The sequence below is a fragment of the Ursus maritimus genome, unplaced genomic scaffold, assembly GCF_017311325.1.
Source record: "Ursus maritimus isolate PB19 unplaced genomic scaffold, ASM1731132v1 scaffold_21, whole genome shotgun sequence".
In the NCBI taxonomy this organism is placed as follows: Eukaryota; Metazoa; Chordata; class Mammalia; order Carnivora; family Ursidae; genus Ursus; species Ursus maritimus.
The window spans coordinates 49,567,716-49,576,367 of NW_024424564.1; the positions used below are offsets into that span (position 1 = coordinate 49,567,716).

At 54.1% G+C, this 8,652-nt stretch overlaps 1 protein-coding gene across 2 annotated transcripts in view; it reads left to right on the plus strand.

Annotated features, from left to right (window-relative positions):
* Positions 1 to 2,190: 2,190 nt before the first annotated feature.
* The window catches only part of ZC3H7B (zinc finger CCCH-type containing 7B), a 56,617-nt gene continuing 50,155 nt past the window's right edge, over positions 2,191 to 8,652 (plus strand). For both annotated transcript variants that reach the window (XM_040637592.1, XM_040637594.1), the window contains exon 1: positions 2,191 to 2,441. The gene's annotated coding sequence lies outside the window, so the exon portion shown is untranslated. The remainder of the gene's footprint in view (positions 2,442 to 8,652) is intronic.

Genomic DNA, 8,652 nt, shown 5'->3' on the forward strand with positions numbered 1-8,652 from the left:
GTCAGGCTCTGCCTGTGGCTGCCTTTAACCCATGATCCTGGGTCTATCCCAGGTAACCCAGGGATTGATTTCCCACAAAATATCAGAATCCCCAAGGGGTGCTTGTTAGAAATGCTGACTTAGAATCTCTTGAGAGCAGGTGATTAGAAATCCGCATTTTAAGCAAACCCTGCTCTGCGGTAAGTCCGAGAGCCTCTGCACTCTGCTTTTCATTTCTGGACATAAATGCCCATCCTCTTCATGCCAGAGGCTGCCATTTTTATTTCTTAGAGTATCGAGGAGACAGAAAGCATTCACAGAAAAAGGAGTCTGAGAACATCTGATGGTGCAGGTGTATTCCCCCCCATCTCAAGGCTTCCTTAAGGCAGAGAGAGTAGAAAATCGTGGGAGGTCGTATAAAACACATAGGCTCTGGAGTCTGAATTGCCACCTGGGACAAATGAATCTCCCGGCCTTAGTGTTCTGTCTATAAAATGGGCATGCTAAAATCAACCTTCCAGGGGCACCTGGGTGGCTCAGTCAGTTAAGCATCTGACTCCTTTTTTTTTTTTTTTTAAGATTTTATTTACTTATTTGACAGCCAGCTAGCGAGAGAGGGAACACAAGAAGGGGGAGTAGGAGAGGAAGAAGCAGTCTCCCTGCTGCCTGATGCGGGGCTCAATCCCAGGACGGTGGGATCATGACCTGAGCCGAAGGCGCACACTTTACGACTGAGCCACCCAGGCGCCCCTAAGCATCTGACTCTTGATTTTGGCTCAGGTCATGATCTTGGGGTCCTAAGAACAAGTCTCCTCTCCCAGGGCTCCTCACTCAGAGGGGAGTCTGTTCTCTCCCTCTGCCCCTCCCCCTGCTCATCCTCTCCCTCTCTCTAAAATAAATAAATAAATCTAAATCAATCAATCAACCAACAAAACAAACCTTCCAAGATCATTGTGAGAATTAAATAAGTAGACACATCTCCAGGTGCTTGCCCTCCTAGCACTTACTGTGGTGTGTTTAAACGTTAAAAATTTGTCCCACGGGGAACCTGTGTGGCTCAGTCATGAAGTGTCTGCCTTTGGCTCAGGTCCTGTGGGATTGAGCCCCAAGTCAGGCTCTCTGCTCAGCGGAGAGCCTGCTTCTCCCTCTCCCTCTGCCTGCTGCTTCCCCTTTCTCTATTTGACAGAGAAAGAATGAGAGAGCACAAGCAGGGAGAGTAGCAGGCAGAGGGAGAGGGAGAAGCAGACTCCCTGCTGAGCAGGAAGCCCCATGCAATGCAGGGGCTTGGACCCAGGACTCTGGGATCACACTTGAGCGGAAGGCAGACGCTTAACGACTGAGCCAAGGAGCCCCAGATAAATAAAATCTTAAAAAAAAATTTTGTCCCACCAATATATCCCCAGCTCCTAAGATGTGTCTGCTGCAAAGGTTTGGGGAAGAGATAACATTTATAAAGTCTGCTGGGCTCACATCTGATCCTCAATAAATTAAATACACACATATGTACGTGGATATATACACACACACATACCTGTGTGTGTGTGTGTGTGTGTGTGTGTATAAGTGCATGCGTGTGTGTGCACAAAATTAAGAGAGGGAAAGAAGGACATTTGAGAGAACTCTCATGGGATGGGGGAGTCCTCTGGAATCATTGGAGCCGGTAGTGGTAGCGAGGATGACGCCGTATTTGGAATCAGAAGCTCTGGATTCAAATCCAGTCCGGGCCCGACCCGCTCTGAGCCAGTGCCAGGGATGCCATACAGCCAGTCTCTCTGGTTCATCTCCCTTTACCTACTGGGTCTAAGTAGCTTCAAATCCTTTCTGGAAAGATCTCAAACATAAAACACCAGTCGACTGAAGGTCTGATGCCTCTCTGAGCCTCCGGTCCTCATCCTTGCTTAGGGCACAAAACAGCTAGGGTTTTGGGGGGAGCTTTCTGTGAAAGCACCTGGCACCGCGGGGGCTTTTTACACCGATGGGGAAGGGCCGAGGTGCTGAGCTTGACCAGCATCAGCCCACAAATACAGACTTGCCCACCGAAAAAGCCCTACAAGGGAAGGCCACGTTTAAAGAAAATAAAGGTGGATTCCAGGCATGAGCTTTCCACGGGGCAGGGGGACTTCCCCGCCCCCAGGTGCGCAGCCCGCGCCGCCCACCCCGGGCGCGAGGCGAGGGAAGCCGCGCTCTAGGACCCGAGGAGGAAGAGCTGCAGGGAGAGGGTGCCTCCAGCGGGTGCTGCCGCGAGCGGCCGGCCGAGGGGGCTGGAAATGAAAGTAAAGCGCTCCGGAGCCACATGGACGGAGCTGCCGGGGCGGCGGCGCCGGGAGCAGGATGCGGCCGCCCGTAATTAAATAGCATTTACTCTTATTATTACTAATAATAATAACGTAATCATACCTCTAGTCATAGCATACCATTTATCGGGCTCGGCGCAGGCCCGCGGGGAGCGCAGCCCGGCCGAGGTGAGTGCTGCGCGCGGCCCGAGCTCGGCGGGGCAGAGGCCGGGGCCCGACCGCGTCCCAGCGGCGGGCGCGGGAGGGCTCGGGGGCGCCCGGGGGCCGCGCCGGGCCGGGAGGAGGCGCGGGGAGCCCTGGCCAGGCCGGAGCTGCGCCGGGCCACCCGCAAAGTGCATTTTGCAGAAATAAAGAAAGAGCCGCCAAATCTTCATTTCCTCTTTTTTGGGGCTCTCCCTCCCCGTCCCCGTGCCCTGCCCAAAGTTTCAAAGTTGTGCGGCCGGGGGCACCTGCCGCTGGGTGATTTGGCCGCCCCTGCAGCTCCCAGGGGGGTGCCTTGGAATTTTCTTCCTTGGGGGCTCCCGCCCCGGCATCCGGAGCTTTGGGGTGCGCGGATGCTTTGCCGGCCCCCGCGAAGAGGGTCGAGGGGGCTGGCAGGGGCGATTCTGGCAGCGCACCCCTTCCTTTTGTGTGCGCCTTGGCCCCGCAGCGCCAAGAGTTGAAGGGACCGCAGCAAGGGCCGAGGATTGCGGCCGCCGACGGGTCGCCTCTGCCGGCTGCGGCGGCCACGCGAGCCCGGGGATCCGGGGCCTGCGGCCCGGCCCGGGGGGAGGGGGCGGCAGGAAAGGGGGGCGCGGTCTGGGCAGGGGGGCATTTCCGGTCGCGAGATCCGTCCCTAGGCTGGGAGGCCTGAGCGGGGCGGGTAGCTGGGCCGGGAGCGCGCGGGGACTGCGGGGGAGAGGGGGGCAGCTCCAGCGCCTGGGGGCGCCCCCCGGAGATGGGCGCCCCAGAGTCACTGATCCGGGCCTCGGACCCTCCTCCCACCCTCAGCGGGCCTCAGGGAACCCCCCCTCCCCGGGCCTGCTCCCTCCTTTCCCCTCTTTCCCTTTAAAATCTCTCTGGCTCAGATGTTTATAAGGTGCCTGGTTTGGGGTCTTTCGCAGAGACAAAGCAGTTTTCCCAGGAGGAAAAAACAAAAAACAAAAAACGTAGGAACATTCCCTTTGCCCCTGATGGCTGTGGTGCCAACATGGCATCAATGGGGAAGAGTAGGGGCTGGAGCCAGGAAAGGGGGAGTCTGGGGCTGGTGAAGGGGGCTGGGCCTGGACCGGGGGACTGGGGGCCCACAGCAGCTTTGTCGGGGATTTCATTTCTCTGGGGCTGCTCACAGAGACTTTGGTATCTAGGTACCAGACTTCGAACCCCAACTTCTTACCATTTTCCTCAGCATCTGCAATTCATCCAGTCCCATGAAAATAGCAGAATGCAGATCCTTGGATTTTCACACAAATGGGATAATTATAGTACATTTAGCAACTGTTGGACACAAAATTCCAGCGGCATCTTTGTTCTACTACCAAGGCTACTACTGCCCCCCTCCCCACAGACAACTGTACCCCCCAAAGTCTTCTTTCCCCATTTTGACTTCCCATAGAAATTGGACTGTGGGGTAGAATGATGCCTGGTCAAAATGCTATTGGGGCAGGTTTGAGGCACGAGGTACCTCAAGCTGGGAAGGAGAAACCCGTGTTGAGGAGGGATGAGATCTGAGGATCAGAGATTTTGTAGTCCCTGAGCAGGAACCAGGTTTGTGTCCCACGGATCCTCTGAATTCTAGGCTGTTGGCTTTTTGTTTGGGATGGACAATTAAGAATGCGGGTGTGGGTGGATTATTTGGGGCTAAGAAGCTCTGTGGGATGAGCTAGTCTCTAGGTATAAGAAAGTTAAGGCGTCAGTAGGTTTGGATTTGAGACTCTGAAAATAATAATCCCTTAAATAGAACTTTTTCGTTTATAACAAAAGGGCTTTCACATATGCTAGCTCGTCTGTGCTCCATAGCAACCATGTCAGGTAGACATTATTCAATCCTCATTTTCCAGATGAGAAACCTGAGGCTTCTAGAATCGAACGTCCCCCTGGAAAGTCACATAGCAGAGCTAGCATTCCCACTTAGTTTTCGGACTCCAGTCTTCAGCTTTCCCAGAGGCCTGGGCCACCTTAGCAAGTTAGTTTTTGAATGCCTTCTGTGAGCATGGTGAGATGCTGTGGGGCAGGCTTGGGGTTGAGTTTGTCATTTAGAGTCTGGCTGGAAAGAAAGTCAACCCTAGTAGAACCCATGAGAAGACCAAGACGTGCTCAATACTGGAGTCAATGCAGTGGGAGGAAGCAGAAGAGAGAGCTCTCAGGGTAACCTGGGAAAGTTAGGGGAGGCTTCCTCCAGGAACTGGATCTTGAGCTTGACCGAATGGGGAGGTTTGGCTGGGGGAGAGAAGAGGAAGGGAATTCCTGGGCTGGCCACAGTTGCTTCTGTGCCGGGAGGCTGATGGACATTCTGACTCTTACGGTGGTTCCAATGGGGGGGGGGGGGGGGGGCATTTTTGTCTCCATTTCACAGATGGAAAAACTGAGGAATGCAGGATTCATGTGGCTGGCCCGATGTCCGCCACCTGGATTGGAGCCCAGGCTTATGTGACTGTCGAGGGTGCTATGTGGAGATTGGTGTCAGAATTGGCTTTCCTCCATTTCAAATGTGTAGACGAAGAACAGAGACCAGGACAGTCTGATTTGGTAAATGCATTGGGGGTGGGGCCTTAAGCCCAAAGACCAGCAGGCTCCCCAAGGCTGGGGAGTTTTACTGAACTCCCTTATATCCCAGGGACTCACGGGGCTGGCCCAGTGAAAGTACTTAGGAGATTTCTGGAAGCATGCCTGGAGAAGGCAGAATGGTGGTGAAGGAGGACTGGGCTCTGAGTGTGGAATCTAAGTTCACTTCCTCAGTGCCTGCGGGTGCCTGGCTCGACACCTTGAAGGAGTTTGTCGTTTGGAAAGGAGAAAGATACGGGGGATTAACCTGAGCTTCCCAAGGGCAGACACTGGGTCTGATTCACCCCCTGTGCCCCAGGCCCCAGTGGAGGTGACAGAAGGACACATTCAGCCAATGTGTTGTCATATTGAATTATACCCCCTTGTAGAGGAGGAAGGGTTTGCTTTTTGCCCCGGGGTGGAAGTCTTCCTAGAAGAACTACCACTTGAACATTTGGGAGGTGGGTTCAGAAAGGCCAGAGAAGGCATCCTGAGGAGAAGCACTGAGCCGGGCAAAGGCAGGGCAGTGTGAAGAAGGAAGCGGCAGGCCACCTGGTCCAGACACGATGTGGGGTGCAGGTGTGAGTTCATGTCCCTGGGGTTCTCTGGGACGAAATCTCCCTTTCTGAAAACGAGCCCTGAGGTTTGATGGTGTGTGATGGTAGCCTGTGGGGAGAAGCCCAGTGCCCCGGGGAACAGGGCAGGAGAGTCAGGTGAGAACTACGCGTGGTAGGTTTTTAAAATTTTTAATCCTGTAGCCATTACCCAAGCCAGCATTTCCTATAGTCCGGCCCTGTTGTGAGTGCTTTTTCCTAGATGAGTTTACTTAATCTTTGTAACAGCCCTACAGGTAAGCACTATAACTGTCCCCATTTTACAGATGAAGAAACTGTCACGGGAGGTGCAACGGCAGAGCTGGAGAGCAGACCCAGGCAGCCTGGCTCCTGACCTGGCTCCGAGTGGGACTAGGGACTGGGAGGGACGGGCGGAGAGAGCGACGGGGCGGGCAGTGGTAGCTCCAGAGGGCAGAGGTGCAGGTGTCCTCTGGGGAAGTCTGGCTGCAAGCCGAAGCTGGAGCCTCGGCCTGGCCTGATGAAGTGACTGCTACGTGTCAGCTCCCGGGAGCCTCCACGGAAGCCAGCTCCTTTCATCACATTTAATGGCCCATAGAAAACGGGCTCGCTTTCCTTTCTCTGTCATCACCAGCTATGGGGCTCCTTCCTGCCTTATTTATTTCCCTAGGAGGTCTGTTTCTCGGCTCTCGCCCTGATGGCTTCTGCAGGTGCGTGAGCGCTGTTTCCCCATCAGGCTGTGGGGCCACTGCTGCGTTCAGAACCCAGCCGGAGGCGACTTCGGGCAGCCGCGGGGCCGAGCCCCACCTCGGAGCCTGACCCACGGGCTTGATGGCAGCAGCGGCCGTTCGGGACCCCAGCCACCACGTACTGAAGGCTGCCGTGCGCCAGCCCTGTGCTTGGCGCTGTCTGGGCCTTCTCTTACTGAATCCGCTCAACAACTCCTTGAGGCAGGAACGAGTTTTCGCAGCCCCATCTTGCAGATGAGGAAACGGGGTCCAAGATCACTGGGCTACCGTAGAGGCGGGAGTCGGGGTCAGAGGGAGCCAGGCAGTTTGCCCTCCCGAGCCCAGGGTCTTAGCTGCTCTGCAAGAGAGGTGCCTTCAAGTTATTTTGTTTAGTTAGTTAGTTAGTTAGTTAGTAATCTCTACACCCAATGTGGGGCTCAAACTCCCGACTCCGAGATCAAGGGTCGCGTACTCTACCGACTGAGTCAGCCAGGCGCCCCACAAGTTCTTTTAGTCTCCTTGAAGCTCTTATCTATCCAGAAATCTCAATTATCTATTGTTTGTATTGTGCTTTGGGCCATATTCTCATGAATCCTCTTGACACTCCTTTAAAAGGTAAGAAGCCCTTATTTTGCAGAAGAAGAAAATGGAGGGGTCACCGGCCCTCCAGCTCTTCCTATCCTTTCCACGCTGTGACTTGGAAAGGGAACAGGGTGTTACGTTCCCTGGGAGAGCCTTGTCTTCCAAAGTGCTGGGGTCAGCCAGTGAGATCCATTGATCACCTGCTGTGAGGGCTGCAGGGGAGGTGGAAGCTGTGACCCTTCCGGGGTTTACAGAGGTTCATCTGTGCTCTTGTTCTCTGGAGCATTCCATGTCATGCCCTGTCCCCCTGGCAGGCAGAGGAACTTAGGGCAGGGAGTCCAAAGTCCTGAATTTCATTCTCAACTCCAGCACACACTAGCTGCGTGTTCTGGGGGCACAATCATATTGTCACTCTTGGCCTCAGTGTCTCATTCTGTGAAATGGCCTCACCAATTCAGTCCCATCTTCCCTGGGTGTGCTGAGAGACTGAAATGAAAAGAATTTGAAAACAATATATTAAGACCACTGGTGTGACAGCATGGTTGTGGTGGCTATAACCTCCAGAATGTTCCTGAATCTTCCCCACTGCCTACCTTGATCCGGCCAGGACCACTGCAGTAGTTTGCTAACTCATCTTCCAGCTTCCCCTCTTGTCATCTACCCTCAATGCAGCAGCCTGATGGATCTTCTCAAGATTTAAATGGGACCTTGTCCCTCCTCTACTGTAAAGCTTCCAGTGGCTTCTTCACACACACACAACGCAGTGCTGGCTCCCCAGTCCGGCCTGCACATAGCTTTCTAACCAGCCTTACTCGTCCTCTCGAAACTTGCTTCCTACTTGGCTTGCCCTCACTCTAGCGCTGCAGTCACACTGGCTTTCTGTCTTTTCCTCGAACATTCCGAGCTTGTTCGCACCTCAGGGCCCTTACCTTTGCTGGACGCTTTGCTGGTGCGCACTTACCTACCTTCTGTGTTCCCATGGCTGGCTCCTTCCTGTTTCTCTTAAATGCTCCCTCCCCGAAGGGCTGTCACTCCCTGCCACATTTCCGATTTCAGTTTGGTCCTAACTCTTCTCTGTAGCTTTACTTGCCGTGTGCATTTAACTTTGGCCTGTTTATGTGTCTTCCCACGCCTGGACCTCTTGTTCTACAAGGTCAGGGACTTTATTAACTTCGTTCCCCCAGCATCTGGCAGAGCCCCTGGCACATAAAGGTGCTCTGTGGTTATTTGTTGAATAAATGAATAATAGTAGCAGGGTGGTCCGGAGCAGCCCTTGCCAAAAAAGAGTGGCCTAGATAGATAAAAACTGCAAAGGAATTGGTGTTGACTGATCAAAAAGCAGTTACGGGGTACTTTTGTAAGTTGCCAGGTGCTCTCTAACAGTACGGGTGCAGGAGAAAAGCAAATGTCTGATCTCTTGGATATGGGGGTTAGGGGCCCACTATAGAAATCTGCAAAATCATCTTGCAAGGCGGGTATATCATGAGCTCCATCCCCCGAATGACAAATCCAAGGCTCAGAGAGGTGCCCTCAAAGCTAGGGTGGGGCTGTGCTGCGATTGGAACCAGGTCCCCCAGAACCCCTGGAGACAGAGTTGTGGGTGTGAACAATTCCCATGCATTGCGGCCCCCAAGTAGCTATGAGCAGAAGACAAAGTAAAAGCGGTTTGTAACCAGAGGGCTGCAGGCGGGAGGGTTATGCTCTGCCGCTTACTCTTGGCTTGGCTTAGAGTGGGGCCGTGGGGGGGGGGGGGGG